At 34.4% G+C, this 23,862-nt stretch overlaps 1 pseudogene; it reads right to left on the bottom strand.

The window, feature by feature from the left end:
- Window positions 1-10,176: 10,176 nt before the first annotated feature.
- On the bottom strand, window positions 10,177-10,730 carry LOC107644386 (NAD(P)H dehydrogenase (quinone) FQR1 pseudogene; annotated as a pseudogene).
- Window positions 10,731-23,862: the final 13,132 nt, after the last annotated feature.

Below are 23,862 nucleotides of genomic sequence, written 5' to 3'. Positions count from 1 at the left end.
TTAAATTTATGAAAAATGAGTAAAGTATTTATATTTTACACCTTGAATAATATTTTGAGACATTTATTAATATCATAAAACTACTTTATTTTTAGGTTTTTTACATCGTATAAATTTTGATATCATACTATAAAATTATTCCTTTTAAAAATTTTAGTTAATAATAAAAAATACATAAATAATCATATATTTAACAATTAACAAAATTTATGTTGCAAAATTTTATGAGTTTTGCTATAATAGGTAGCTTTGTTCTTTATATTATACAAAATAAAATTTTTTTATTTTTTTTTATTCTTTTATAGTTTTATTATGGTATGAGAGTCATGGTATCTTCTTTGAGAATGATATATAAAGTATTATCTTTTTTGTGAAAAATTATCCTATTTCTTTTTTATTCCCCTCTCGTAATGAATAATTAATCTTCGAATTTAACTCCGGATCCAACCAATCCCTGTTATTACATCAATCCAAATGAAAATCTTATCTTAGTCTTGGTTATTCCTGTTCTAATAAAAAATAACTACCATTCATGGAATAGATCATTTATTATGGCATAATTTCCAAAAATAAATATAGATTTTTTACCGACAGTTCCGTCTGCGCTTTCTTCCGTCAGTTCCGTCTGTACTCCTACAGTAGTTTCGTCTACACTCTTACAACAGTTCTGTCTGCGCTTCTTTTTTGCAGTTTTGTTGCACGCTTATCGCGCTCTACGCGCCATCTGAAGATCACTCTTACCACGCTCTACGCACCTTCTGAAGATCACTTTTACCGCACTCTAGGTGCTCTTTGAAGATCGTTGTTTGTTCCCTCTCCCTCAAGCCACTACAAGAAAATAGAGTTATTTTAACATTTTATTTTTTAACACCATAATTAAATGTCAAAATTAATATATATTTTTGACAAATATCACAAATGTCAAATTTTCTATGTTTTCTTGATGAATAATTTGACCGTAGAAAATTACTCCTCAATTTTGATACTCATTTGTTTTCAATTTACTCCACTATTTTTCTTCTTCTTTGGGCTCTGTTAATTTTGACATCACACTGCTCTCAGTTTAGGATTATACTACTCATTCTTTATCTTCAAAATCTCAATTTATTCTTTAGTTTCAAGATCTCATTTCATTCTTTGTTAAAATTTTTTGTTGAAAATATTTTATAGTCAATAAGTGTCAAAATAAATAGTATTTTTGACAATTAATAAATATCACAGAAAATATGTTCTCAAAATTTTCTAACAAATTATTTTTGACAGCCAATATTTATCAAAATAAGATTTAAATTTTTTTCACAATCACTTATATGTTAAAAATACTATTTTTGACAAAATTTTTATTAACATATTTTCATAGTTAAAATAGTATCAAAATTTGTTTTTTTGACAAATTTTAATTTTCTTTTACACATTATAACCCTAAAAAATAATCTATATTGTTGTAGTGAGCACAACATCTCCTTCTCTGTTTCTGCCGCCGGCAGTCCTAGCCCCGCCGCACGCATCTTATTCTGTGTTACCACGTCGCACACGTCTTTGTCAACCATTTTATTAATGTGAATTATTGATATCTTCCATCCACCAACTTGCATATTAAACCATTATTTTTATGTCACCATCTTCTTTTAAAAACAAAATTTGTTATGCTTATCTTTTTTTAAGTTTGTTATGTTTATTTTTTTCTAATAAAATTATCTAGAGAATTTGGTTGTTTAATTTTAAAATTCATAATCAATTTAATATAAATAAGTACCATTGTTCTTTATATTATACACAATAAAAATTTTTCATTTTTTTTCTTTCATAGTTTTATTATTAATATTATTAAAGTGAAAAATGTGATCTCTTAATGAAAAAAAAAACTTTTAAAAATATTGTATGAGACTTATCAACAAAAAATTGGATAAAGAAAAGGGGTACGGTAGCCAATGTCACTGGGACACTTGTTTGGCGAACCCTATTATCACTTTCAATTCTTTGAACTGTTTTTCGTTTATCGATCACATAAAAAAAAAATTAAAAGAATAAAACATGAATGCATCCGCGTAAATAACTATTAATATATGTGCTGTTATGGATTTATGTTGAGGCAAAGTAGAACGATGTGAAAAAGTTTCAGCAGTGTACATGGGTTAAATGAATGAGAATGCTTTTATGTCTCTCTGTCTTCACTCTCATAAGTCAATGTTTTTTTTAGGGGGAGAAGAAGATAATTAATTTTGCATGGCTTGGAATAAATGTTTGCCCAATTCTGCCTCAAAAAAAAAAAAAAAAAAAGAAATTCTCTATAAGTTTGTAAAAACAATATTTCCTTTTTTGGATAACCAAATTTAAAATAAACTTATGATAAAAAAATTTATTATAAATAATCTTAACAAAGAAACATTAAAATTATATAAAAAAAAGGGTGTTTGTTTAATTTATTCCTTTAGAAAAATAAAAATTTTTTGAATTTTGAATGGTTGGGATATATATATATATATATACTAACCAAGTTGGGTAGATTTAGTAATTAATTCATTAGTCTATTTAAATAAGTGTCGAAAATTTAAATATTGTTTTATATATACAGCAAACCTTTAAATAAAATTTCAATCTATGACGGATCAATCCTTTATCTACCGAAATATACATATATATACTCAATTTTTTTAGACAACTGTGTTTAGAGTGTAACTTAGGGCAAGCATCATGTGTGCGTCATCATCTTCGTCCTTTGAGAGTAGCACCTACCGATGATATGAACAAGACTGAGTCTTTATTATTTATTTAAGGTTGGTTCATTTATTGTTGTTGGGAAACGATCTATTAATTTTGGTGACAGAATTTTAATAGGACTAGACTCTATATAAGTATTCAGTGGTGAATGGGGACTAATACAATTAATGTCACAAAATCTGGATAGCTGTTAATCGATATTATGTTTTCTGTTAGGAATATAGTTGTTTATATATATGTTATAAAATAAATTATGAATGATCTCTCTAAATATTTTGATGTGATTACGTTGCACTTCAAATTAGTTGCAGCCGCTCCATAAATCTCGATCTTTAAAACCATTTGATTAATTATGAATAAAACAATCTATTTTGAGACCTTTTAAGGAAATGATATATAGTTTCACTGTTTTTCCATCCACCATTTTCTTGCACAATAATCTGAATTGAGGTATAATTTTTTTTAGTGCTGAGATATAACTCTTTTTTTTTGTTTATATGGAATTTTTTGAACACAGACGTAGAACTATACTTCAGTCGTTGAGAAATATTGTTGGAGATTGTGACCTGCAAAGAGACTCCAATGTTCAAATAAGAAAAATATAAGATGAAGTATATGTTATTCATAGTGAATAGCATATCTTTCACGTAGTTAGAGTTTTAGGTTTATAGAGATGTTGAGTTATAAGCGATTACTCAGCAAGTCAACAGGCCTAATAATACGGAGCTATTAAGGATGTCAGCCTGATTTTGTGGTAACTGCTCTTGAACATATTCAAATGATTCTATTATAGTTGAGATTCTCTCTAACTGAAGATAAGTCACCTTTATTATCTTACTTAGATTTTGAGTTATAAGTATAATGAAGTCGAACTATAGCTAATGGATCAAGAAGTAAATTTGGGCCGAGCTATAGCTAATAGATCAATGCGTAAATTTGGGCCGAGGTATATGTTTCATTGGCCGAATTATAGGTAATGGATTAAGACTTGTTCTCTGAGTAATAGGTGGTAGTTACTGAGTAATACAGAATGGACCAGACTGTAATGGCTGAGTTTGAGGTATAACGACTGAGTTATAGAGATAATGACCGAGTTATGTGTTGGTAATTTGTGAGTCATGAAAATCCTAACGTCTTGACATAATATCCGAATTATACCTTGTAGCCGCCGAGTTATAATGACCAGATCAATGCCCCCAAGCTTGACCTATTTATTTTTAAGAGAAGTAGGTTGAACTTTTATGAAAATTGAGTTATAACTTGGCAGGATATAAAAGAGATGCGCTTGTGTTATAATTCGGAGATATGAGAATTAGCCTCCAAGATCAACTTGATAATCTTGAAAATAAAATTGGACAAGCTTGTCGTTGAAAAATGTGTTGCTTATTTCAATATATTTTTGAACGAGCTTATAGATGATTGTTTGTTGGACCGACATCGACTTATAGGTGTCGGTTTGTTTTGACTGATTCAAACTTATAATTATCAGTTTGTTTGAAGTGATTCCAACTTATAGGTGTTGGTTTGTTTGGATTGATTCTGACTTATAGTTGCTGGTTTGTTGCATTGATTCCAATTTATGGTTGCCAGTTTGTTGGATTAGTTCTGACTTATAGTTGCTAGTTTGTTGGATTGGTTCCGACTTATAACTGTCGGTTTGTTTTTGTATGCCGACTTTAATATTGATTTGCCATAATATGTGTAGAGCGTAGGAAAAACAGTAGCCGAACTAAAAGCATGAATAAAAATAAAGAATGATGAAGTTAAAATAATATACTATTTATTGAGGATTACCCTTAACATAGAAGATATAGGATGTGTCTCATTAAAACTACTCCAAGCAAAATTCTGTGTAAAAAAAATCTTGTAAGTAAAAAAAAGAGTACATCTTCGAGTCATAGTTCTTTGTCAAGTAGTGTTTGAAGGGTATAAGTCCCTTGCTCATCAATTTGTTGATTCAAAAAAGTCCTTCTGGTCGTCTTATTTTGATTAAGTTGGTTTATTGATTTGCCGAGCTTGTCTAAGTTCATCTATTTCCATCTGTCCAATTGCTTTTTCTTGGAATTCTGCTAAAGTATTTGCCTTGGCGACAATAATAGTCACGTGGAACTTGCTAGGGCGAAGACCACTCTTAAAAGTATGGAGATGGACGTCAAGGTTGAGGTTGGAGATCTCCATTGCTATCTTATTGAACCTCGTCATGTAATCATGAAGACTTTCGTATTGACGTTAGCTTGTTTGATTGTGCTAAGGTAGTCAGAATCATGAATATAGATCTTGGATGCTGCAAAATTGTTGGTGAAGAGGTTGGCCAATTTCTAAAAAGTAAAGATAGAACCTGCATGTAAAGATGAAAATCAGAGTAAAGCAGCACCATCTAAAAATGTGGGAAAAGAACGATATAATATTGGTTCAGAAGCACTGTTAAGAAACATCATTGAGTGGAACTTAGTAACATGTATGTTCGGATCCCCAATCCCCTCGTATGACTTCAGAATGGTTGGTAGGGCGAAGTTCTTCGACATCTGAAACTTCATGATTTCCTAGGAAAAAGAGTTTATATGCCTTTTCAGTGCCTTTGAATGTGTGACTTCTACCAGAGTATGAGTTTCTGACACATGCTCATCATTATTATGAGCATCCTTGCGATCTTTCTTACTATTAAGGTTTTTTTGCTGTTGTGTTAACAACTCAGTTAACCTTTAGACTTCGGTCTCAAGCGCCGCGTTCTTAGCTAATAACTCAGTCTTGGTGGAGGAGGAGGTGGGCTTTGCACATGAGCCATTGATTATAACCTATAATAGGGTAAATAATCGGGTAGAAAGATGGCAGTGGGGTTAAGTAAACTCGGACCCACGGTGGACACCAAATGTTTCTGCACAGTAATCTAAGTCGAGGTATAACTCCTTCTTAGGGGTGGCAACGGGGAGGGTAGGGGCGGGTTTTTGCTCTACTCGACCCCGCCCCGCCGTACAATAACCCGCATAGAACCCGCCTCACTTCTACCCGCGGGTAGTAAAACGCTGAACCCTAACCCGCCCCCGTCCCTATAATTATTAAAATCCAATAAATAAAATTAAATTTCAAAATTTATATAACCATCATCACATACATAACATAAATTAAAGTAAAAATTTAAATATGATACAATATTATTAATCATTTACTAATTATTTTACATATATTATACATATTATATATTAAAATTATATATTATATATATAGCGGGGGCGGGTAGGGGCGGGTATTACCTAAACCCGACCCGCCCCGCTAAAAACCCGCCCCGAGCGGGTAGGGGCGGGGTGGATACCCGCGGGTTCGGGTGGTATTGTCATCCCTACTCCTTCTGTTTATATGGAGTTTTCTGAGCATAAATGCCGAGCTATACTTCAGTCGTCGAGGAACACCAGAGGAGGTTAGGACCTATAAAGAGACTCCAACACTCAAGTAAGAAAAATTATAAGATGAGGTATATGTTATTCATAGTGAATAGCGTATCTTTCATATAGTTACAGTTTTGTATTTATAGAGATGTTGTGTTATAGGCGGTTACTTAATAGGCCTAGTATTGCGGAGCTATTAAGGATGTCCACCTAATTTTATGGTAACTGCTCCTGAATATATTCAAATGATTCTATTATAGCTGAGATTATCTCTAACTGAAAATAAGTCACCTTTATTATCTTACTTGGATTTTGATTTATAAGTATAACTAGGTCGAGTTATAGCTAATAAATCAAGAGGTGAATTTGGTCCGAGCTATGGCTAATAAATCAATGGATAAATTTAGGTTGAGGTATAAGTTTTATTGGTCAAGTTATAGATAATGGATCAAGACTTATTCTTTGAGTAATAGGTGACAGTTAGAGTAATACGGAATAGACCAGACTGTAACAGCCAAGTTTGAGGTATAACAACTGAATTATAAATATAACAACCGAGTTATGTATTGATAATTTATGAGTCATAAAAATACTAATGTCTTTACTTAATATCCGAACTATAGCTTGTAACCACCGAATTATAATGACCAGATCACACCATATGTAAAAAGATTAGCTGCAATTATTTACAAATTCAATTTTGCTAGGGAATCAAGAGGGGGTCCAGCCAACTCTTGCCAACCCTTATTGGGCTGGACCCCGAAATCTATTTCACCACACAAACAAGAAGCAACATCTAAAATTAACCCCAAATAAACAAAATTAACCCTAGTTAAACCTCTTCCCCTTTTCACCGTTTTATTTCAGCAGCATTCAAAACCATCCAATTACTGTGCCTCCCAACCAGGTTCATCGAACGCCTTTTTCAACCGCTGTCAACCACTGCAGCGCCTCCGTCCATCCACATGCGAGCACCAGCTGACGTCGGAAGCTCGCCCCAGACCGTCGCAACGCCGTTGTGTCACCCATGTGCGAGCAACCAGGGCGTCTAATTCTCACCCACATTGTGTCGCTGCTGCTGCATGTCGTTGTCGTAGCGCCATTGAAGCGTCGCCTTCTCTGCCGAACAACTCGATGCTGGCTTCCCTGTTCTGCTCTGATGAACACCGCGTCGGACTCCTCCTGCTAGCGCCGTGAAGCCTCACCTAATAGTACTAATCAGTTAGTATCTATTCATGGGTGTTACTTGATTGAAAAGGGTATGAGTAAATTAGTTATAAGTGGATTTTAAATCAGATCATATACATATAATGACACAATCATATATAATGAATTTTGATTTATTGGATGTTGCAGCTATCTAAGATTAGAGGTTTGATTGAAGGAATTCAAATGAGTTTTCTCTGAAACTAGCTGTTTTTTTTTTTTTAACTGAGACGGAATAAAATTGGGTTCGATTGTGGTGATTATAGGTCAATGTATTTGTTTGACACTTGATGTTGATGTCGTTAGGGGCCCCATATTGTTGAGATGCCTGTACATAGAGATTGGATGTTACTGCTTTGTTAGATTGGACTGTATTATTTTTTATAAAATTCTTTGACTTTGCGACAAAAAAAGGAAATGGTGTTTGTGGGTTGTGTTAAATGTGAGTGGTTTAAAATTTAACTACACATTTGCAATATGCTACATTAACTAGACACTGTGAAACATGGTCCTTTTTTCTCCTAATTTTTTTGTGTATATGTTTCCGACCATAGTAAACATATGTTGCTTTTAGTATGTATGTGGATGATTTTTGACCGATTTTGTGTATTACTCCATGTGTTTCTTTTTCTAAGTCAGATGTTCTAAGGAGATCGACAGGCTTTAGTGTTGTACAATATGAGTAGTAAATGTCAAGTTTAGAACTTAGCTTCAAGTTTCAGTTTCATCCTTGGTTTTGCCACTATTTTGCCAAATAGTAGAATTGTATTTTTATGTGTAAGCACCAATTGGGAATAAACTAAATTTGCCAATTTGTTAGTACAGCAAATTGGATGTATTTTATTTTGGTCCTACTTAGTATCTTTCTTTTTGTAGACAACTTGAATGTTTATGAAAAAATTTACGTCACATGTTTCTTTTGTTAAACAAATAAATGCTTCTTTTTTATACTAAATAGATGATTCTTTTAAAATGAATCATCATTTAAGAAGGGAATTAACTTTGAAGTAATTGAACCTATATTGTACTTATTGATTCAATTGTTGTAACTTATGAACATTTTTATAGTTAATATATAATAGACATAGATGGCTATTATTCTGTTGCATACACGTTGACCATAAATGCTTTATTTTGCTTTCACTTTGCAAAGGCATCCTGAAGAGCCGAGCACAATATACAAAAATCTACATCAGATATTTCTTTTGTTAAACAAATGGATGATTCTGTTTATACTAAATGGATGATTCTTTGAAATGAATCATTATTTTAGGTGAAAATTAACTTTGATGTAATTGAACACATATTGTACTTATTGATTCAATTGTTGTGATTTATGAGCATTTTTATAGTTAATATATAATAGACATAGATGGCCATTCATTTGTTGCATACACCCTGACCACTAGATAATAAATTTAATCATGAAAGTAACACTTGTCTCATAAGTTCATCACTAAGTAGTACTAAGTAGTATATTGTGTATGTGGACTCTGGAGTCCAAAGTTCAAGTATAATAACCGCATAAAACAAACAGTGGGTAAAAGAAAAACTGTCAAAATACTTTGATTGCTCTTGAAAAAGCAAATAACCAGATATTGTTGTTGTTCTTTTTTTATCTTTTTTCCTTCTTTAAATTTTGTTAAACAAGCATCAGGATAAAGACAAAAAAATTTCTTTCTTTTGTGATACTTGTATTCACTATCAATTGAATCATCTCTGTACTAAAGAATAAATACAAGTAACTTATGTTAGGTACCTAATTATTTTTACAAAGATCTAAGTGGATGTTACTTTTATCAAGCATCAGGATGTTCTTTTTCCATACTAAATAGATGTTACTTTAACAGAAGCCATGTGAATGAAAAAAAAAAAACTTATCCTATATAAGTAACTATAAATTTGTCACCATGCTAAAATGCAATGAAAGGAATCATGATATTCATTCAACTTATCCATAAATTTTGCAACACTATCGATACAGGAATTCATCATGACTAAAACTAATACAAAAAGAATAATCCATTTAATATAAAAAAAAATCTATTTGTTTAACAAAAGAAACATCTGACGTAGATTTTCGCATATTGCTTTTGCCTCTTCAAGATGCCCCTGAAAAGTGAAGCTACATCATTTAGTAAACTTTATATTTTGTTTGAGGGGGGTGAAGCTACATCATTTAGAAAATGGATATATCATTAATATACAACTAGCTAAATAAAGAATAACTTTCTAGTTGCTACACTTGGATCACGCCTCTTCACTTTATCCAATTCATCAACTGTTTCAAATTCCTCTTCAATTAGTTTAAATTCATCAATCATTTCAAAGTAGACTTTCTGTAATTATCCATTTGCAATGACAAGCAAAGACACATACGCAGCCATAAGCAAAGAAATTCTATCTAAAAAACAAAGAAACAGCCATCTAATGACAATTATAAAAACAAAGAAACATCAACAATCATATACAAAGAAACATCTACTTTTAAAAATAAAAGACAGAATTATTATTCAATCTAAAATAATCTAGCTATTTGAATATAGTAAATATTTATAGAAGTAGCCCAATGCATATAATGCTATTTCTTCTCCGAATTTGGCCATAACTGTCTCCAAAATAAATACAAAGTCCTCATTTTCAACCTCATCCATCACAAGTGACTAATTCATAAAGCTTAAAGGACTAAAATAAAACTTCAATCTATTTTATGCTTGATAAACACATAATACAAAAGATGACAAGAAGTACTAGAATAGAACTCCATACAAATCAATATATATTACCTTGAAAAAAAATTGCCAAAAACCTTCGATCATTGTGGTGGTATAGTGTTTCTCTCATTGAGGCAAAAATATTATATGCTTTATGCAGCATCCTTGAGCTTCTTGGTGATGGTGGCAAGAATATTCCCCTGGTCGAATGCTTGCAGCAATTCAATCTCAGAAACATGTCTTGTTCCATCACCAGCATAAGTCCCTACTCCATAAGGGCTTCCACCTTTCACTTCTTCCATCTCGAACATGCAATGGTCGAACGTGTATCCGATGGGAACATATATCATTCCATGATGTGCCAGCATTGTTTTAGCAGTACGGATATACATAAATCGTGACAAGTTTGATCAGCAACTAATAAATACATAGTGATATCTAATAAGGAACAAGGTTAAGATATATATAGAAGCTTGTTTTCTTATGGTGTTGTTTCTTGTCCACCACCTTGCAAACCAGTGTTGTAGAAGAGTCCAATAGGCTTGTCTACAAGGTCTTGTTGCAATCAAAGAGGTCCAGTTTTGTCAAGAAAATCCATAAACTGGGCAGCCTTCATTCCGAACCGCGTGAGGAAGCCGAAGATAAGGCCATCAGCTCCATTGAGCATATCAGGTTCAATGATTAGTACATCACTATTTGATGGTGCATTCAGCCATAAGCAAAGACACGTTATTCAATCAAGAACATTCCAGAGCCTATAAAAAATATAGAAACCAAGTAAGAACTATCAATAATTATGAAATCAAAGGTTAAATGTATTCAGTAAATCTCCAACATCCACCTTCATTCACAAATGCATAATAATTAGTCAAATTTAGAAGAATGAATTATCCTAAACTAAATCCTGATTACTAATAAAACCTAATAAAGAAGGCATGAAGAACCCTAAGCAGAAAAGAAATAAATTGTACAAAGAACGAGTAACACTAAAAAGAAACTACTAATTATCTCAAAAAGAAATATCCAACACTATAAGAGTTTAATTTTTAGAACAATATTGATTAAAAACATCCAAAAGAAACATTCATAATAAAAAACACAAATTAAATTAAAACTCTAAGATGGGAAGGAAAAAGAACCCAGGTCGCTGGGGAGGAGACGCAGTTGATTGATTGGAGTACACGTCAAGGCGGAGGTTGCTGCATCGTCGGTGGTTGCTACGACGGTGGAGGAAGCCGTGATGGGAGCAATGTGCGGAGGTGGCTGCGGCGTGAGAGGACGATGCCCGCACTGTTGGACGGTGGTTGTCGGTGACGTTTTTTTCGGAGCTGTTTCTGATTTCCTTCGCGACGGAGGAGAGGCGGCTGTGGGGTGTCGCCTAACGACGCGGTTCTGGGTGTTGCAGTGGCTATACCAATTGGAGAGGAGTGTGAACGATGCGGCTGTAGAAGTGGGAGAGAAAAAAAAAAGAAAAGAATTTTTGTCCACGACTATAGAAATGAGAAAAATAAAAAAGGTTTCTACCGTTTTTAATTAGAATTTATTTAATCAATTTTTAATTATTCAAATTTAAATTTAAAAAATTTAAAATTAATTATTAAATAAAATTATTTAAAAAATTGACGGATTATTCTTAGTTTTATATACTTTTCCTTACAAATTTCATTCCAATGTTGTGTTAAACTCATCATAGGATTAACATTCAATATAGAAACGCAAGAATAATAAAAAATAGTAGTAATTACCACATAGCTTAATTGAAAAAAATGGTTCAATAATAGTTAATTAACCATGCAAGTAGCCGTTACATACATATATATACATAAATAATAACTAATGAAGACACTAATTTAGTATAGTATATGAGGAAGATTGGCTCTCTTCTTCATCTGAAAATTTGTGCTACAATGCAAGTTGTTTATTGATATATAAATTTTAAAATTCCATGTCAACTATTTCAAACATGAAAATATCTCCCAGTCAACAAAATATTTACGGTTAATGGTATATATGGTACCGAAAGTTAAAACTATTACCACTGTTAGTTAAGATACAAAATGTGATTAATTAGAAGTGTCAAAAGAGTTGGGTCAATTATTTATCAAATATATACGGCTCTAAATGAATGAAAGCCGAATATACTAGTCTGTTTATCTTTTTATTTTTTATTTTTTTCTCTAAATAGATCAATTTTAATTAAAAATAAAATTCAATTTTCAGACTAAAATGTTATTAGATTAGAACTTGAGATATTTTTATTAAAATTTGAGATATTTGAATTAGATTAACAAAAATGTTTTTAAAATATTTAAAAATAAGAAAAAAAAGCATGATTCTCTAAAATAAAAAATTAATAAAATAGTAAAATAAGAAATTAACCACTCTTAAATTAAGATAATAATACTTAAATTAAGATAATAATACGTATATTTTATGAGAGTTATAAATTTAATAATAATTAATTATTCAATTTATCACTTTACGAATTTTTTACACTTTAAAATATCTAAATAAAAAAATAAAATAAAATAATGAGAAATTTTAAAACAAGCTGTTCGGTTCCTCGGGTTCCAGACGGGTCGATGGAGCTCTAATGCTGCGATGGTAAGAACCAGCCTTGATCTGGATCTAGAGGTTGAGAGCGGAGACTTCGCGACCTCCCGAGCTGCTGCGGTATATGTGGGGAGGCGCCACCTGCAATGACACTCCGACGCCCAAGTCAGAGATGGTACAGATGGCTATGAGGATAGTAAGATAGTGACGTACCGTGGGGGAGGGGTAGGGCCCTCCCCATATATACCCTGTCAGTAGGGCGGGTCCCACAGGATTGGTGCCTTTCCTGGAAGTTTTCTTTCCGAGCTGTCATGTGGCTGCCTGCTGGGGAGTAGGTGTTAAGGTCGTGGTCCGGACGTGCGACACCCGCCAGGCCAGCTGCTCGGGTCGGGTGGTCCCGTTTCACTGGGCCGGATCAAATGGCGTCAGCTGGGCTAGACCGTAACAGTGCCCCCAACGCGCCAGCTAGGGTTGCGAACAACGTGGGTGGCGCGTTCCATTACCCTTGGCAGCTTGTCAGTTGATCGGTAGGGGCGTGCCCTCTACGCGCGAGTAGCGCTCGTCGCCTCGAAGGAATGCCCTGTGTCGCCTCGAAGGAATGCCCTGCGTCGCCTCGATCTCCGCGTTGAGCATTTAATTCTCTTGATGGCTGATTTGAACCCTGCGTGAAAAGACTACTTTGCCCCTGCCTTTCGCGCTTCTAGGAGTCAGTTTTCCTTTCAGTTTTCATTCATTTCAGTCTCCATTTCCCCACTCCGGCCATATCTCTCTTGCTTCCTTTCATCTCCTCCAAAATTCCTTACTGCGAATCTCCTGTTCGTTCGAATCTTTCCAAGCTTTCCTCGATCATTACCATCACCCTGGTAAGCTGTTTTTTCCTCTCTCATTCTTTTAGTTTTATCGTGCTTTTTGGCTTTGTGTGTGTACTGTATGCTTGTTGGATTGCATGCTTGATTAATTTCCACATTAGGCAGACATTAGGGGGGTAACCATTCCAGGTTTTTGGTATTTAGGCTTCATTTTTAACCATAGATTTAGGCCTTGCTTGACTATAGATACTGCATAGGCAAAGCGTAGTTTCTGGTTTTAGTTCTGGTCTCCCGACTTCACAAACTGACTCTGGGTGGTGCCTCCACTGTAGGTATGGCCCAACGTCCCGTCGCAAGGGGTCCTGTTGCGAGAGCACCCTACGACTGATACGCTTGGGTGACCTCGGACGTGAAGGACGCCCCCAACCAGATGTCTCTGGAGGAACTTACGGTGTTCCGACAAGCCGAGTATCTTTACGGGGGAAGTCCCGAAGAGGCTAACTATGAGGTTTTTGTTCCTACCAGCCAGGAACGGATATTCCAACTAAACCTACACTATCCCCAGGTCCCCGATTAGATCTGGATGTACAAGGCAATGTTCACCCACTTGGGTGTTTGCATCCCCTTCTCCCCCTTTCAAATGGCGCTGCTTAACCGATGTGACGTGGTTCCGTCTCAATTGCATCCGAACAGTTTGACTTCTATCTGCTGTTTCGAGATGGTTTGTGAATATTTGGAGCTGTCGGCCTCTGTTGAGGTGTTCTTATTTATTTTTACCTTGATAAACCCTTCTAAAGAGGGGAAAGCCAAAAAAGGCTTCATGTCCTTCCGGTCAACCCAAGGTCGGAGGATCTTTGGTCTGTCCGAAGATTCCTACCACGGTTTTAAGGATAAATACTTCAAGGTTCGCCCGGTTGAAAGTCGGCATCCCTTTTGGTCGACACTAGAAGGGGAACGTCGCATCCCGACCTATTGGAATTTTGGGGCGGGGTCCAACGCCTTCACAAAGGTGACATATAAAGGGTTGTCTACCGAGAACAAGAAGGTTGCCGACGTTCTGTTGGCTATCTTTGACAGGAACCATGTTAACCCTCCATTTCCTTATGGGGGATCAGAACATGGCTAGGAGTTATATTGGTGGGTGGTCGTCTGGTCGCTTATTCATTTTTGTAATTTTTGTTGCTTTATTACCCGTTTTACCTTCTAACGAGCTTTCATCTTTTGTTGCAGTATCAATGGCTGGCGAGCAGGTTGGACTTGATGCTTTGTTCAACACTCTTCTTGAGGGTAGCGATGATGACTCTGCCACCCGTACAAACAAGGTGCCTCACTCTACTGGTGTTGAGGCCGAGGCTCAGTCCCAGCCTACCCAGGGGGAAGTAATCGGGACCAGCACTGGTTTGAGTCCCCGGCCAGAGGTGAAAGTGGATGCTGGGGGTCCTGAGGTTGTCGTCGTTGACAACCTGAGGAAAAGAAAACCGTCCTCCATCCCTGAGGGGGTCCTCATAGTTATAGAGAAAAATTTTGATGCAAGTAGCTTTAACGACTCCCGGCTCTTACCTGGCACAGAGGAATTCTTCTTGGGTGGGGATCTTGCCTCCCAAGCCAAGTGGATGTACCGCACGTTGCTCCGGGCTGCCGCCATAGCAAGGAAGGCAAAGCCCGTCTTGGCGGGAGCTCGGAGTCTGGAAAACAAGCTTCAATCGTACGTCAACGCCAATGAGAAGTACAAAGCTGAGGTGAAGTCGCTGCAGGCGCAGTTAGCTGCCTTAGAGGAGAAGATCAAGACCTCCGACGCGTCAGTTGCATGACTCACCGAGCGAGAGCTCACCTTGGAGGGCCAACTCAACACTGCTCAAGGTCAGGCGAAGGAGCTCGAAAAGGAGCGTGATTAAGCCCTCTCCTCGGTGATCGCGGCCAAGGCTGAGATTGCTGAGCTGAAGAAGAAGTATAGAGAGACCGTGAAACAAGGTAAGAATGCCATCATGGCGACCGAGGAGGCAATCAAGGCTCAAGTGAAACTGTTAGCTCCCGATTTTGATACCTCGGCTATCAGCGTTTTTAAAACCATTAAGGATGGCAAGATTGTTGATATGCCGAAGAAGTGATGTAATCTCACTGTATCTTGTTAGGACTTCTGTAATTTGTGTAGATCTTTGAACACTTGGGTAGTTTTAGTGAACTCATTTACCGTTTTGTCAGCAGATAACAAATTACTTGTTCACCGCTTTGCTGGTGCTTAACGACTTGCTTGCTGTGTTTGCTGGCCGTTTTATTAATAATTAACTATTTGTTTGCACTTGTTAACCGTTTTGTTGGTAATTATTGAAGCCAGGTCGTGGCTTTTTCGTTTGAGTGCTTGAAACTTGGCATTATTTAACAGCCACTCGTTGTCGCGTTTAGAGCTTCAGTGGTTCCCGGGGTGATCAGTCCCGGGATGCCGTGTCATCGTGGAACTAGTTATCTTTACTTGGCAAAGTAACTTGAATAACTTAAATAATATTGAAATATTAAGGACAATTAGAGTAGCTAATAACTTGAATAATATTGAAATATGAAGGACGATTAGAGTAGCTTGTATACGAGTATATTAAGATGAATTGCAAATAAACAACTAACGGGAGGTAATGCAATATAAAATAAAACGGGTCTTACTAAACCGGTACATTGCCTGCTCGTCGGGTGTGCTCGGCCTTCTAAGAGTAGAACCTTCTTAGGTTCCTTGCATTCTATGTTCTCAGGACCTCCTTGCCGTCCAGTCATTCCAGCTTATATGCTCTGTTACCGACTACTTCTTTTATCCTGTATAGGCCTTCCCAATTGGTTGCCAACTTTCCTTCCCCTGGTGCCGGTAGTCCAATGTCGTTGCGTCGCAAGACTAGGTCGTTTGGCTCAAAATCTCTTTTTAGTACTTTGGCATTGTAACGCAGGGTCATCATTTGTTTCAACGCCGTTTCCGACAAGTGGGCCATCTCTCTAGTCTCATCCAGTAAGTCCTTTTCTACGGCTTCTTCAACTCCTCCTAATAGTAGTCGTGGGCTTGGTTCCCCAATCTTTACTAGAATTATCGCGTCAACCCCGTAAGTGAGCCGGAAGGGCGTCTCCCCGGTAGATGACTGCTGCATTGTGCGATAAGACCAGAGGACCGACGCTAGCTCATCTGCCCAGGCTCCCTTCTTCTGATCAAGTCACTTTTTAAGACCCTGTAGGATGACCTTGTTCGCTGTCTCGACTTGGCCGTTAGTGGGTGCTCCACGGATGAGAACTTCTGCTTTATCCCTAGGCCAGCGAGAAATTCCCCGAATTTTTTTCGGCAAACTGTGTACTGTTGTCTGAGATGACGACCTCTAGGATTCCAAATCTGGCTATTACTTGCCTCCACATGAACTTTCGGCAATTTGCCGAGGAAATGCTGGCCAATTGTTCGGTCTCCACCCACTTAGTGTAGTAGTCGATGGCGACAATCAGGTACTTGACCTGCCCAGGTCCGACCGAGAAAGGTCCTAACAGGTCAACTCCCATTGAGAGAAGGGTCGGGAGGCCATTAGTAGGCTTAGCTCGATCGCGGGTGCTTTGTGAAAGTTGGCGTTGTCCTGACACCTCCTGCATTTCTTCACAAACTCTTTGGAATCCGACATCATTGAAGGCCAGAAGTAGCCGGCCCTGACGAGTTTTTGGGCTAGGGCTTTTCCTCCTATGTGGTGGCCGCAGCACCCTTGTGGACTTCGGTTAGCACATAGTTCGTCTGGTCAGGGCACAGGCACTTCAATAGACGTTAGTTCAGCCCCCTTTTGAATAGCTGGCCTTATATTATCGTATACTTTGCCGCTTCTCTCCTCAGTGCTTTCGCCGTCTTTTTGTCATCAGAGAGTTTACCGCTTTTCAGGAAATTGGTGATCGGGTCCATCCACGAGGGGTCTGCTTGGGTTATATGCAAGGTCACTGTCGGTTCTTTTACCAAACCTTGAATAAGAGATCGGTTCCCCGTCCCTGGCTTTGTGCTCGCCAGCTTTGATAGGAGATCAGCTCGTGTGTTCTCTCTTTCACGACGTGCTGCACCGTAACCTCGTCAAATTCTTCGCTTAGCTTTTTGACCTTCTCCATGTATTTTTGCAATAGAGAGTCGCTGGCCTGATACGTCCCATTAATATGTAAGGGGGGCGCCACCTGCAATGATACTCCGACACCCAAGTCAGAGATGGTACAGATGACTATGAGGATAGTAAGATAGTGACGTACCATAGGGGAGGGGGAGGGCCCTCCCTATATATACCCTATCAGTAGGGCGGATCCTAGAAGATTGGTGCCTTTCCTGAAAGTTTTCTTTCTCAGCTGTCATGTGACTGGCTGCTGGGGAGTAGGTGTTCGGGTCGTGGTCTGAACGTGCGATATCCGCCAAGCCAGCCGCTCGGGTCGGGTGGTCCCGTTTCACTGGGCCGGATCAAATTGCGCTAGCTGGACTGGGCCGTAACACAAACTAAGCAAGCTAAAACAGCTTGTTTATTTCATAAGCCAATTCATTAAATTTACGGGTTAATCAAACTAAATTTATTAAGCATTATAGAAATATTGAATAATAAAAAAATATTAATTATGTTAAAAAATTTTATTTTTATTTTTATTTAATTCATTATATAATAAATAAATATTAAATAAAATAAATTTATTTTTTTTATTTTCTTAACATTACCCTAAATATTACCTTTTCATGAACATACTTTGACAGTCATATAGGTGAGACAACCAAATCAAATTAATTGAAACCCATAAATATGCTAAATAATCCATTTGGAGGAAGGTTTAATTAAACATTGTAAGCTGGAAGAAAATTAAAAGTGATGTTGACGTCCATGGCTACACCTCTGCATATTTGAACTTTCAATGCAATTAATAGCCACAAGAGAAGGTGCCTATCCGATGGGTGTTCATGGATCGAATCCGATCCACATATTTACAGTGTTTATTCGAATTTGATTTGAAAATTGCGGATATGAATCTGATCCACAAGGCTATTGGATAGGATTAGATCTGCACACTAATAGAATCGGATCGCAGATTTTATGTAGGTATTTGCATATCCGCATATTCACAAAAATAAATAAATAAATAAGTAAATATTATTTTTATGTTTTATTTTAACTAATAATTTTTATATATTTTGTATTATTTTAATTTATTATTTAAAAAAATATATTTAATATTATTTTAAGAGTAAAAATATTTAAAAGAATAAAAAAATAAATTTTATTGATATTTTTTAATAAAAATAAATTTTTAAAAATATTTGTGTTTTGCGGATATATCCGCTATCCGATTCGATCCGATTTGCAAATGTGTAGATCGGATCAGATCCAAACTTAAAAACTGCGAATATTAAATTTGATCCGATGATTTTAATGTTGATTGGATCGAAATTTTAGACATATTCAATCCGATCCGATCCGCATTCATCGCTACGATCCGTTACCCCTATTTTTGTTCCATGCATGCATCATGTAGTAAAGTTCAGTGAATGATAACGTTAGGAGATAAAATAAATTTAGATTGTTTTAGTTGATTTTGTTTTTATTTCTCGAACATTATTACTGTATAAAATGGTGGATTCTATGCCATGTAAATTACGCGTGCCATGCACAACATTAAATAATATGAGATAGTAAATGGGTTGTTTTTTGTTGGAAGACTCTTACCCTTCTAAATCAAATCGAATTGAATTGGTCAAGCTATATATATGTTTAATTTTATGAACACAAAAAATTAGTTATCATATATTTATACATATTTTTTCATATAATTTTTAATAAAATTAAATGATCAATTACCATAATAATAAAATGCTTTATAGCAAAAGAATCATAAATTTTAAGAGATATAATATAATAAGATCTAGTAAGTGAAATATATCTAAACAAATCAAATTTTAAATTTTAAATATATAAAATGATTTCAACGTCAACCTATTTGTCATATTTTCAAATTCATATATGGGTCTTGATGAATATGTTGACATTATTCTCTTCTTTTTCTTTTTTGAAAGAACTGAAAGAATATTGTCAATGTTGTGAGGAAATATAGTGATCTTTTTTAGGACACACCATCTTACACGTATAGCGTACTATTCATTGCATGATTTACAACCACTAATAACTTTTATATTATTCAACTACTACTTTATTAGTTTTATCATATTTATCAAGTTACTACTTATTATTACAAAATATAAATTAAAACAAATTGAAACTTCAAATCAATTATTTATTAGTTTATATTAAAATATTATTATAAAAAATTTTCACTAACATTTAATTTAATTGTTTTTCATATCTGAATTTAAAGTAGTAGTCCAATCTATTTCATTCGATCAATCTATTTCGTTACGACCTGGTCCAAGTTATAATATTTCCGGCCCACCAAGCAAAATCGATAGTTTTTTGGTCACCACATGTTAAAGCTAAAATTTTATTAAAAAGTGTTTTTACGATTAATATTACATATTTAAATTTTTTTTATAAATTAAATTTAACCAAATTAAATAATAAAACTTAAAATAATACTAACCATAAATTATTTTTGTTATGTTAGATAGTCTAATATATAGTATTATTCTATAATATACAAGGTCTCTCATCATTACTTCGATTATCACCATAACTAATTAACTCAACATAAAGTAACGTTTTCCAATTTCCATTGTAAGGAAAATAACAGTTCAATATCATTTGAAGTAGTCATTGTTAAAACATGAGTAAATCTTATTATCTACTCTTAAATACCTTAATATTCAAGTATTTTATCATCTAACTTGCACATAGTATATGCTAAAACTATTTTAACTAATTTAAACATCAAAATTCTTTACAAAATATCCCACCACTATCTAAATAAGGATAAAATAGATCATCCAAAAACGTTTGAAACATACCCATGCATTCTCTCCTTTTTTAATTAGTTTTAGATAATATCTTGAAATAATTTATTAACTGAACAATAATTAATTATATATATAAAGTTATTTACTTGGGATGGATTTTCTTTTTGTATATGATCTATATATTATTGAAGACAATAGTATACAAATATTAAACATTTTTTAAAAGGGTGTATATGGCTTTTTTTCAATATTAATTATCTTCTATTCATCAAAACTTAAATATAAGATAACTATTTTTTTTTCAAATAAAAAAAAAAAATTATTCCTCCAACAACAAACATATTTATATATATATGTGGCAATGGTTTGAGTCTTTCCTCGTTCGATATGAACAATGTGGGTTACCATGATTCTGAATACATGTCTCTCTCAAAATTCCCATTGGCGGAACCAACGTGGTCCATGGTTCCTCAAATTCTTCATATATATCTTTTGGTGGAAACAATCATTTTCCAGTATTTGATATTTCCCAAGAGACATGGCTTTATATACTAATATCAATTTTTTTTTGAAAAATAATATTCATATATAAAATATTCTTGACATTCATTAAAAATACCATTATTACTAATTGATTGTCACAACAATTAAAGTGTCGAATAGCGGCGATTTATTTTATTATTTGTGGCACTTTAAAATTGTTTTTTAGTGGCCGTTAACAAAAAAATCGCTGCTAATTTATCAGATATTGCTGCGCTTGATAAAATTACCAACCAAACCGCCGCATTCTTTCAACTTAACTGTGTCTACGTAAACTGACGCTAAATGGCTACCGCAATCCTCCACCTGTATTGTAGTGTGTGTATTCAAATTATTTTTCAATTAATAAAGGTGGAAACTCAAGTGAAGTCGACTTTACGTGAAGTTGTTACCTGAGAGCCGTTAGATGATTTGACTGATTTGACTAAATTTTCATCCAACGGTTCTCAAATATCAACTTCACGTGAAGTCGACTTCACCTGAGTTTTCACCATTAATAAAACAAAGAGAATATATATATATATATAGTTGTTAAAGAAGTACTCATTTCAAAATAGTGTTTATTATAAAGAGTGTATGTACACGTATGCGAGATTATTTTTCTTATAATCACAACTTGAACCCAAAACCACTAATTAAGGGAAATGAGTATTTGTGATTTGTCACTCCAACTAAGTGTGTACGTGTGTGTGCGATGGCCTAAGATATTGAAATGATAAATTGTCTTTCATTAAATTGCATAGAGACGTTGTTTTTCATCAAATTTATTTCATTTTATTACACTTATATTATTGTTTAGTGAATTAATTAAATTTTCTTAACTTAAAAATAAATAAAAATTTATTTAGTTCTTAGCTATGAAGCACATACACTTCACTAAGTTGTCATATTCGTGTGTCGGACACATTTTGAATACGACATTCGTCGACACTTGTCCAATACGCGTGTCTGCTGTGTCCAACCGTGTCTTAATAAAAAATAAAGGATAAAGTATTAAATTGGTCCCCTACATTTTGGCGTAATCCTGTTTTGGTCCTTAAGGTTTAAATTGTCCTATTTGAATCTAAAAAAGTTTCATTTAACTTTAATTTAGTCCCACCGGAGGTCAAAGATAAATAATTAACAAAATGTCCTATATGACAACAGTAGAAGAACAATGTCGATAATCTAGAGAATAAGTACAAGTTCCAGAATCACAAAATCAACCGTGGATGCATCAATACATTTATTTATCATTTTTCTTATAATTAAAATAAAATATTTTCTATAAAACTAAAAAAAATGTTAAATACATATATTGATGCATCCATGGATGATTTTGTGCATCTGGAGCTTGTACTTATTCTCCAAATTATTGACATTGTTCTTATACTGTTGCCATGTAAGACATTTCGTTAATTATTTATCTTTGACCCCACGGTGTGACTAAATTGAAGCTAAATGAACCCTTTTTGGATTCAAATAGGACGCTTTAAATCGTAAGAACTAAAACAGGATTACGCTCAAATGTAGGGGACTAATTTAGTACTTTACCCAAAAATAAAAAATTATTCTCCGGACACACTTGTACACACCTAAATATCATCACGTGTCGGTGTCGACGTGTCAAGTCTTATTCTTAACATATATTTTTGAAATAAATTTAGATATAGTATATATTGTTATTTATTAAAATAAAAAATATTTTAAATATTTGATAATTAAAATAAAATATTAAAAATAATTAAAAAATTAATTTATATTTTAATATTAATAAAATATCAAAATATTATTACAATTTATTTAAAAAATATTTTATATTTTATATATATATGTGCCTTCATATCTTATAAAATTTTAAAATTCTTGTGTCGTATGTGTTCTGTGTCCGTATCGGTATTCGTATATCATAGGTTCTTAAAAAGCTTAGAATCGACGGAACGAATTCAATTAAGAATTGGTAACAGAATTTGATTGGAACTATTCGCATCCTCCTGGTTTCTAGGGAGTGTGTTAAGATTATTTTTATGGCTACTTTGTGATATTAATTAATTATAATACAATTAATTAATATGTCACTGGCTTGCTTGGTGCAACTGTGCAAGTATAATTATTAATTAACAACCATTGAACCTCTTGATGCTGATAATAGTTAATAATCAAGTAGTCATATCTTTCACTAATTTTAATTCATTTTTTTTGTTATAATTTTTGTCGTTACATAACTAAAAAGATGCCTACAAATTGGGTTATTTTGTCCCAAACCCAAAATTTGCTTTGGTCATTTCTTCAGTTAAACAATACGAAGAAAATGGGCCCTACAGGCCCATATAAACAGTTGAGATGATTAAAATGCTACTATTTAAGTTTAACCAAGTTGGGTTGATCTAGTAATTAGTTCAATAGTTCACTTAAGTAAGAGTTAGGAGTTCAAATCTTACCTTGTGTATGTAGCAGCTTAGTGGCCAGCGACAAACCCTTAAATAGAGTTCAGTATTGTAACGGATTAGTCCTTAACTTACTGTGGAAAATCAAAAAAATAAATAAATAAATAAAATGCTACAGTTTAACCATGACTGCTTGACAAAAAAAAAAAGACCGAAAAAATAAATAATTGAACTACTGAATCTAGTCCTTTTTTTGGTAGGATGAATTTAGTCTTCATTCAATGCCTGATTGTGTATTTAGTTTTCCTTTTAAGTTTTGGATAGTATCTCCTAATCCTATAGATCAATGACTACTTAGTCATGGATAGCTATTTTTTTTTTAAATCCTTCTAAATTCTAATACCCTCTTCTTCCCTCATAACAAAAAGCGTCTAGCCTAATAAACTATTTTGTCGAAAAAAGCCCAAATACATTAGGGTACTTTTTGATATACTTTTTCACCATTGCCATTTGCCAATACTTTGAGAATGTCCTCTTTAGTATTGGCTCATTAAAGTCGCTAGGCGAAGACGGTTACCCAGTTTTAGTTTACAAGAAAAAATGGGAGATAGTGCAACAATCCGTGTATGGCTTTATAGAGGAGCTTTGAAGGAATCCAACTACTATAAGAGAGATCAACATGGATGAACGCGCGAATCG

This window comes from Arachis ipaensis, chromosome B1 (genome assembly GCF_059453495.1).
Source record: "Arachis ipaensis isolate K30076 ecotype BB chromosome B1, ASM5945349v1, whole genome shotgun sequence".
Lineage (NCBI taxonomy): Eukaryota > Viridiplantae > Streptophyta > Magnoliopsida > Fabales > Fabaceae > Arachis > Arachis ipaensis.
This window is presented reverse-complemented; position numbering and strand designations above follow the sequence as displayed.